The sequence below is a fragment of the Hyalella azteca genome, unplaced genomic scaffold (assembly GCF_000764305.2).
Source record: "Hyalella azteca isolate HAZT.00-mixed unplaced genomic scaffold, Hazt_2.0.2 contig7276, whole genome shotgun sequence".
In the NCBI taxonomy this organism is placed as follows: Eukaryota; Metazoa; Arthropoda; class Malacostraca; order Amphipoda; family Hyalellidae; genus Hyalella; species Hyalella azteca.
In genome coordinates this window covers 549,783-558,202 of record NW_025937404.1, presented here as the reverse complement: position 1 = coordinate 558,202, position 8,420 = coordinate 549,783, and positions in this window count along the sequence as shown.

The window sequence follows — 8,420 nt, the reverse complement described above, 5'->3', positions numbered from 1 at the left end:
TCAGTCGGCGGAATATGTTAATTGTTATCTTCAACGGCTGAGCTCCGATCCAGATTACTGAAACCTAAAGTTATTATATAAAATATACTGGCATAGTAACTTTATTAACTTTGAATGGAAATATTACAGTTTCTTCATGAAAACTTTGGAAAATATTATTGAAATTTCAGTATGTGAAGATATGTTATTGCGGGGAATGTCCTGATGATGTTGGGATGATCTGGCCAGAAACGTGCGTGCCTGGAAAAAATGAAGGAATTTAATTGTTGTTCCTGTAATGTCAAAAAACTCATTCCACATAGATGGATAGTAATAACATTCATTTATTAAAATTTAAAGACGAGTATTATGTGGATAAGTTTAACGAAAATTAGCTAACCAACGAATGAAGATGACGTATTGAAGAATGTGCACTCATTAAAAATATTACATTTATTAATTACGAATCAGTACTAATAAATTTCCATAATCGTACTAAATAGTTTTGAATTAAAATCGGCAACTAAATGCGCGGTGTAAGCCTAAAAATGTAGTAAATTGTATTAACATCTACAAACATAATTTCCACCATAAACAACAGTATCCTGAGCCAAAGTAAGATTACGAAATTTCATGCCTAACAAAATTATGAGGTAACTGATTCAAGAAACATCCAGTAACTCACTAGAATTATATACGAATTGAACCCTTATTCGCTATTGTCATGTACCTAAGTTTCAGCAACGACACACCATAACTGCTCAGTCAAAATTTTAGGGAGATTTGCTGGTGTTTGCGGGCGCGCTAGGCGATCATGAGACTATCATGCCTAGTAGAGGTCCGCGTATATATGTCAAGGGTTCAGTATATTCAGTCAGTAAAAAACGTAGAAAATAAAGAGTCGGAATATTATACAGGTTCTCTATTCACTTGACTCGAAATGATTGCACATATATGAGACTTTATTAAGCGTCCATGACACTTGACGTTATTTAGCGTCATCAGGACAGTAAACTTCTTGACGTTCGTCCGAAGTAAAGCAAACAAGACTTTAGCTCAGGGGACTAGTCAGTCGAGACTAGTTATAGCTGTGACTCATCAGTTTAGTATATTTTCTTCATGATATTTTAATTTTTTCGCCATATACATGCTAATTTCTTTCGATTTAAATGAGAATTTAGTCGACGTGTTCGTCTCCTACGAAATGCTATGTCGTCACCTGAAAAATGCACATAACATAATTTGATATAATAAACATATATTTTAATAATAATAATAATAATATATTATTATACATAATATATTATATCATATGCTATGACATGATATCATATCCAGTATTTCATCTCCTACAGCATAGCGAAACTGTGCAACTAAAATCCAGTAGTCATTTAATTCAGTATAACGAGGCTGAATGCCTCATATTCAGTGTCGTGACACTGAATGGCTATAGCAGGGCCAAAGCATTGCCATGTATACCGCCGAGTGCCGCGCTCTGTCGTTTGGAACTGCATCGCTAGATTTGCTGAAACCTTACGACGGCTTTAGCGATTTACTTCAAATTTATTGCAGAATTATCATCGGCAGACCTTCGAGCAGCCGAGGATTCGCCTTCCAAGATTTTCAACAGGAATTGCTCGGATCAGGAGGCGGCGTATCGAGAGAAAAGGTTTAATAATTTTGATCTGGCGACAGCTTCAAACTCAAGACAGAGGCTCATTACTCATTCATTTTGGTCTCGAACAGCGGGCGATATTACGCCTCCAAACGTTCATAAACCATTCGTGCTCAAGATGTTTAATCGAATGTCCTTTGAGACATTTTAATACAGTCTATGTAGAACTGTTGCTGTCATAACATGTACAGATCGTCTATGTCAGTCAATTGCCAGAAATGCTCGCAAAAAATTGAACAGAATATTTTAACATAACTTTAAAAAAATGTTAACAAAGACGTTGTTTGCTATAAATGCCTGCCGAAATAAATCGGAAAGAATAACATAAACTAATAAATTCGACAGAAACAGAGATTGATCGAAATGCGTGGCAAAGCTGGACAGGAAACCTTGAAATAAACTCAGCGATATTGATCGAGAAAATGACTGGCAGGGAATAAGTGGAGGGAATGCCGCGGCATGACAGCGCTTGATGCCGACATTTTGCGGGATTAAATGAAATGAATGGCGAGCCATCGATTATTGCATGTGAGCCCTCAAATCCGTGAGGTGACCTTGATTATTAAAAGCTTGCCCTCGGATCTGAGGGTGGCTCTCGATTATTGCAGATTTTCCCTCAGATCTGAGGGGCAGACCTCTATTATTGCAGATTTTCCCTCAGATCTGAGGGGCAGCCCTTGATTATAGCATGCCTCAGATCTCAGAGGTGGCCCTCGATTATTGAAAGTTTGCCCTTAGATCTGAGGGGCGTTTCTCAACCATTGCACGCTTGCTCTCTTACTTGTGCGGTGGCTCTCGATTATAGCACGGTTGCCCTTGCATCTGAGGGTGGATTTAGATTATAGCAGGTTTACCCTCAGATCTGAGGGTAGATCTCGATTATTGCACGATTGCGCTCAGATCTCAAAGGTGGCCCTCAATTATTGGAAGTTTGCCCTCAGATCTGAGGGCCGGTTCTCGATCATTGCAGGCTTTCCCTCAGATCCGAGGGGCTGCGCAATGGAAATGAAAAGACTCCAAGGCTCGTTTTCTGCCACTAATTAGTGGAAATGAATTTGATTAATTGAGCTCCTTAAATTTATTGGGGATTGGAAGTTATAAATCATTCGATCAGAATAGCAGAAGAAGATTGTACCGGATAAATTAATTAAAGAATAAGCCTTAAAATTAGTTACATTTTTCAGTTTTGCTTTTCAGTTTGTCTGGAAAATGTATTAAAGAAAGGAAAAACGAAATCAATTGTATAAAAAAATAAAATTTATTAATTTGTAAGTGAATGCTATGCAGTCACAAGCAGTGAATGTCTCAGGGACACGAATATTCTCGAATATTAACGAAAAAAATATAAAAACTTTTTATTAATTGTCCGTACCTATGAAACATAAATTTTGTTGTGCACTTCTACCTACAAAACAAATTACAATGCATCTTTTTTCATTACTTTTAAATGTTTTTCTTTGTTTTTATTCTAAAATGAACTTATTTAACATAATAATGTAAGATATGAAGCGTTAGAAGTAGTAGTAAAATATATTACTGACATTCGGGTCATAACAACGAGAACAAGACGACCACGGATAACTTGAATTTAAGTTATAAATCTTCTCATTTACTGTTAAAAATTTATAACTTTTTCTTTTGTCAAATTTTCATCCTAAATTTTTTCCGCTAATCATTCGAATGCAACATTTTTTTCTCGAATTTATCAGCTGGAACATTTCTCTTAATAACTAATTAAGTGTAACCTTTCTCCTACTAATCAATTAATTGTAACATTTCTCATACTAACTAATTAAGTGTAATATTTCTCTTGCTAATTAATTAAGTGTAACATATCTCATACTAATTAATTAAGTGTAATATTTCTCACACTAATTAATTGAGTGCAACATGTCTCTTACTAATTAATTGACTAACATTTCCCATCAGTCATGATGTGAAGAGAAGCTAAAGCCAAGAGGCAAATCCACCGAATGCACAATACGTGAAATTGATACTTAAAAATAAACAGTCTCAGGATGGTCTCTGCATTGAGCAACCGTACACCAGTTTTTGAAACCTCGTTCCTCAGCAGAAACTGTGCACGATCGAGTGAACGTTCCTCTTTAGAGGGAGACCTTGCTGCAATTTTACAGCGTACATCAGTAAGAAGGGTACAAGTCTGCAGCGTATTTCAGCGCGAAGGGTACAAATCTGCAGCGTATTTCAGCATGAAGGGTACAAATCTGCAGCGTATTTCTGGGTGAAGGGTACAAATCTGCAGCGTATTTCAGCGCGAAGGGTGCAAATCTGCAGCGTATTTCAGCATGAAGGGTACAAATCTGCAGCGTATTTCTGGGTGAAGCGTTCAAATCTGCAGCGTATTTCTGGGTGAAGCGTTCAAATCTGCTGCGTATTTCTGGGTGAAGGGTTCAAATCTGTAGCGTATATCAGCACAAAGGGTACGAATTTGCAGCGCATTTCAGCATGAAGGGTACAAATCTACAGCGTATATAAACGTGAAACGTATGGATCTGCAGCGAATTTCAGCTTGAAGGTTATATATATATGCAGCGCATTTCCTTGTGAAGGGGAATAATCCGAACGTTATTTCTGCATGCAGATGTAGAAATTTGCAGCGTATTTTTGTGGGATGAAGAACAATGTGCAAATCTGCAACGTGCACACGCATGATAGATACAAATCTTTGTGAATTTCTTTGTGTATGAAATTTTTTGTGTTTTTCCATGTGAAAGATCATCTGCAGTCATGACGGTTATACAAGAAAAAGAAATATAAAAGAAGTAAGAACTCATCCAGCAGAGGGCTTCCCTTTTAATATCTAATTTGTGAGGCTCAATATCACCTGCTGAGCAGGAGGAAAATAAATCCCCTCAGGGTGGGGCCTGACTCCCTTATTCCCTCTTGGTCCTCGACCACAAAAAGAAATACTGGAAGTTGTTGTCCAAATTGCTTTTGTATGTTAATACTGACATTACGTATAATTTATTTGCTATTTAAGTTCTAGCACCTGAATTGGGTTATTCTGAGGTTCAGCTCGAACTTATCTGCATTTAAAACAGTAATTTCATTCGGATGGAATACCTGGGGGACTTCATTGGCATTGACTTTCTTCCAAAGCATCTTGCAGTGCAACAGAACGACCGCGTCAGCGGAGCACGGCATTTTTTCTGGTCTCTGCATGTTCTGAAAATATTTTCATGTTCGACACGTCTTGCATTCTTGTGTGTTTCCGACGTTTTCCATCTTCTGCTTGTATGGCATGAACTGTATGTTTTGCATGCTTTGGATGAATTTTCTGCGTGATAAGCATGTTCTGTATATTTGCATATTTTCCATCTTTTGTATGTTTCACACGTTTCGCATGTTTTACACCTTTTGCGTGTTTTAATGTTTTGCATGTTTTGCATGTTTTCCATTTTCGTGCATCGTTATGCGACAGCGTAGTAGCAATGTCAAAAAATTTCATACCGTTGGACGAGAATCTAAACGTTGCAGTGTAAGACGGGGGCTGAACGTTGTGGCTGAAGTCTGAACGTTGTGGCTGATGTCAGAACGTTGTGGCTGAAGTCTGAACGTTGTGGCTGAAGTCTGAACGTTGTGGCTGAAATCTGAACGTTGTCGCTGTTGGATGAACGTTATGGCTGAAGTCTGAACGTTGTGGCTAAAATTTGAACGTTGTGATTGAAGCCTGAACGTTGTGGCTGAAGTTCAAACGTTATAGCGCATGAGCGAGGCTGAAACGTCGTTGCAATATTTTTTCCTGGGCATTGCAACATTGCGTCTGCTTGCCGATTGCTGGTCGGAATTTCGCGAAACTTTTCTGTTAAACGTCAAAAACTGCTTAATTTTGTTCACAATTTCTGCGCTGTCTAATTTCAGCGATATATTTCCTCTATCGAATCAGACGGTAAAAAATTTCGGGAATGAATTTTTGGATTTCACATTAGCATAAAAACTTGAAGCCATTAAACTTTCTTTTCGACCTTGTGAATACATTTTCACAGATAACTCAGAGATATTATTGATACTCTGTCAACATAGCGATGCATTTCATGCCTTGGTGTGGGTCGTACTGACCCACTTTGGATCGCCAAGAGGGCGTCACGTACTTCTCCCGCTGTTAATTTTTTTCATCATTGATTTCAATTACCGAATCATTGAAGTGAAAAAAAACGATAAATTTTCAATTTCTTATTGATGTTTGTGTTGATAAATTGGAGTATTTTCTTTCCCTCTTTAATGAGGGAAAGTTCAAACTTCAAAGTTCTATGTTTCTTCAAAGTTTAATGAGGGAAAGTTCAAAGTTTCAAAGAAAGTTTTTCAATATTATTCAATCCGATCGCCGTTTGCAATTCCCCATGCATGTTCCAGTTAAAAAAACATTATTCTCTCGATCCAGTTTGCGTTATTTAAATCGCCCTCTGTATTTTTAAACTAGCCAAGCTGCAAGCAAACACACAAAAATGAATATTTATACATTGATATTTACATTGATGCTCCCAGTGCTGCATGTTTCTCTGGTATTTTTCACATGTATCTTTCACAAAATATTCTCTCTCACCGATACTCCTGACACAAATGCGTGTCGCTGTGGGGACATTTTGCGACCACTGCGTGTTGGGAATGTCATTTATTTTGGGAATGTCAAGCTTTATTCTTAATAATACTGGCGCGTTGGGTCTCGTATTGCTCTATACAGCGGACACCTGAGCGCCATCTTTATCGTAGCCTAAAGCTTTATGATCGAGCGAACGGCCGAGACGACAAGAATGACTGAGCATAAAGGATGCTTGGCAGGTGAGCAAGTGTCGGGGTAACCCGTGAAAAAGCATGGATAAGCCAAGAACTATTACGACAGGAACGTCGTTAATAGGAGGTATTGAAGGTGTTCTTGATAGACATCTTCGGGTGCGGAGAACAGTGCTATAAAGTTACACTGCATTCATCATCCATTGTCAGTGCAGTGTAAGTGCAGTGCATCACCCATTGTCAGTTGTCATCACCCATTTTATTACAAAGGCCGATAATTAATTGTATCTGAAATATTTTAAGGGCTGAGGAAAGTGGGCAATTGAGCTTTGAAACTGAAATTTTTCGCATCGAGAACGCCATATGAAACAAATAAAGAACAACATCGTGGAAAATAATAATAAAGTACCAACTACAAATTTTAAGATATATTTCTTAATTTGAGGTACTTTTTTAGAGTAAAAGTTCAAAATTAATTCGAACTTTGAGATTATCAAACGATAAATTCAGTATCAAAGCAATAGGTAAGCAAGAATTCAATAATAATGCTAGTTGGTAATTGCCTCTGCCAAGTTCACACGAGATATGTTTGTAATTATTCTAAATTTGAGTGCAATCTCTGAACGATCTCTGTACCGTCAAGTCCCATAAATTTTCAAATCGCTTTTAGGTCTCTGCTGCATCTCTATTATGTATTTTTACGCTCTTTTATATCTCTTTTGGTAATCTGACCCGTCTCTGCCTTATCTCTGCTCAATGTTTCTCTCGTCGCAGTTCCGTCTCTGCCTCACTTATACCCTTTCTTTTTCTCGTCTCTGTCCCATTTAAGTCCCTTCCCAATCCCATCTCTGCCCCATCTCTGTCCCGTAGGACAAAGGCCATCACTCCAATTAACTCTGTGCTGGACGCATGTCGACAGCGGGAAGTGTGCCCGCCAGACATGCCTGCACATTGTTGCAGCAAAGAGTCCAGAGACGGAAAAAGTACAGTTATGGAGCAAAAAAAAAATTGATGAAGAATTTAAAACAATTTAATACTGTTATGATCACAATACCGTATAATAATTGTTTGTTTATATGAATCCGTATTTATTTTTGTTATTCTGAAATTATATGAGCTCATCTTTAATTTTCTTTATTTTTCTTAACGTATTTGTATCAATTCTTAGTCAGACTTAGGAACTGAACAAATGGTTCTTTGGAGAAATGGTGTCTGTCGTTAGGGAGGATATTTCAAGAAGAGTCAGTTAGTTAGTGGAAGTCGATTGTGGATGACATATGTACCCAGTGTAAAGTTCATGAATTCAGCGTCAGAGATTATTGTCTTGTTTATTATCCTCCAAAAGGCAGCAGTGTACTACCAAAACTATGCGATGGTAAGGCTTTTACGGAGTGGTAGCCACGTATAGACTGCGGCGGTGTGTGCGCCACGACAATACGAAGACGAGGAAGAATCAAATTCCTGCTTTTGCCTTTATGTAGGCATTCAATTTCACTGAAAGCATAAATTATCCTCCGATACATCAAATTTTCTTTGCATATCAAAGATTTTTTCGACTTGCCTATGATTTAATTCATTCATTTTAAACTAAATTGTTATAATTTAAAGCGCAACATTAATATGTGCAGTATTTACAATAAAATTTTCACACGCGCAACATTTACGCGAATACTTAATGTAGCATCATTTATGAACAATATTTATAGCTCAGTATTCAAATGAGCATTATTTACTGAAGCAGTATTAACAGGAACAATAATTCATAGCAAATATTGTTGATATTTTAGAGTTATTGGATTTCGGAATTTCCTCACAAGCGAAGGTTTGAGCGGCGTTCGTTGATATACACGGCCGACGAAAAATCGCCATTACATAAAGTGCGTTGCAATGGCGGTACCGTTAATTAGATATTTCATAGATAATTTAATTGGATCGTTATTTAAATTTCAGCTGTAACTAATTTTACAATTATACGCACAAGCCATTAGCTAAGCCGGCTTAATTTGGAATACAA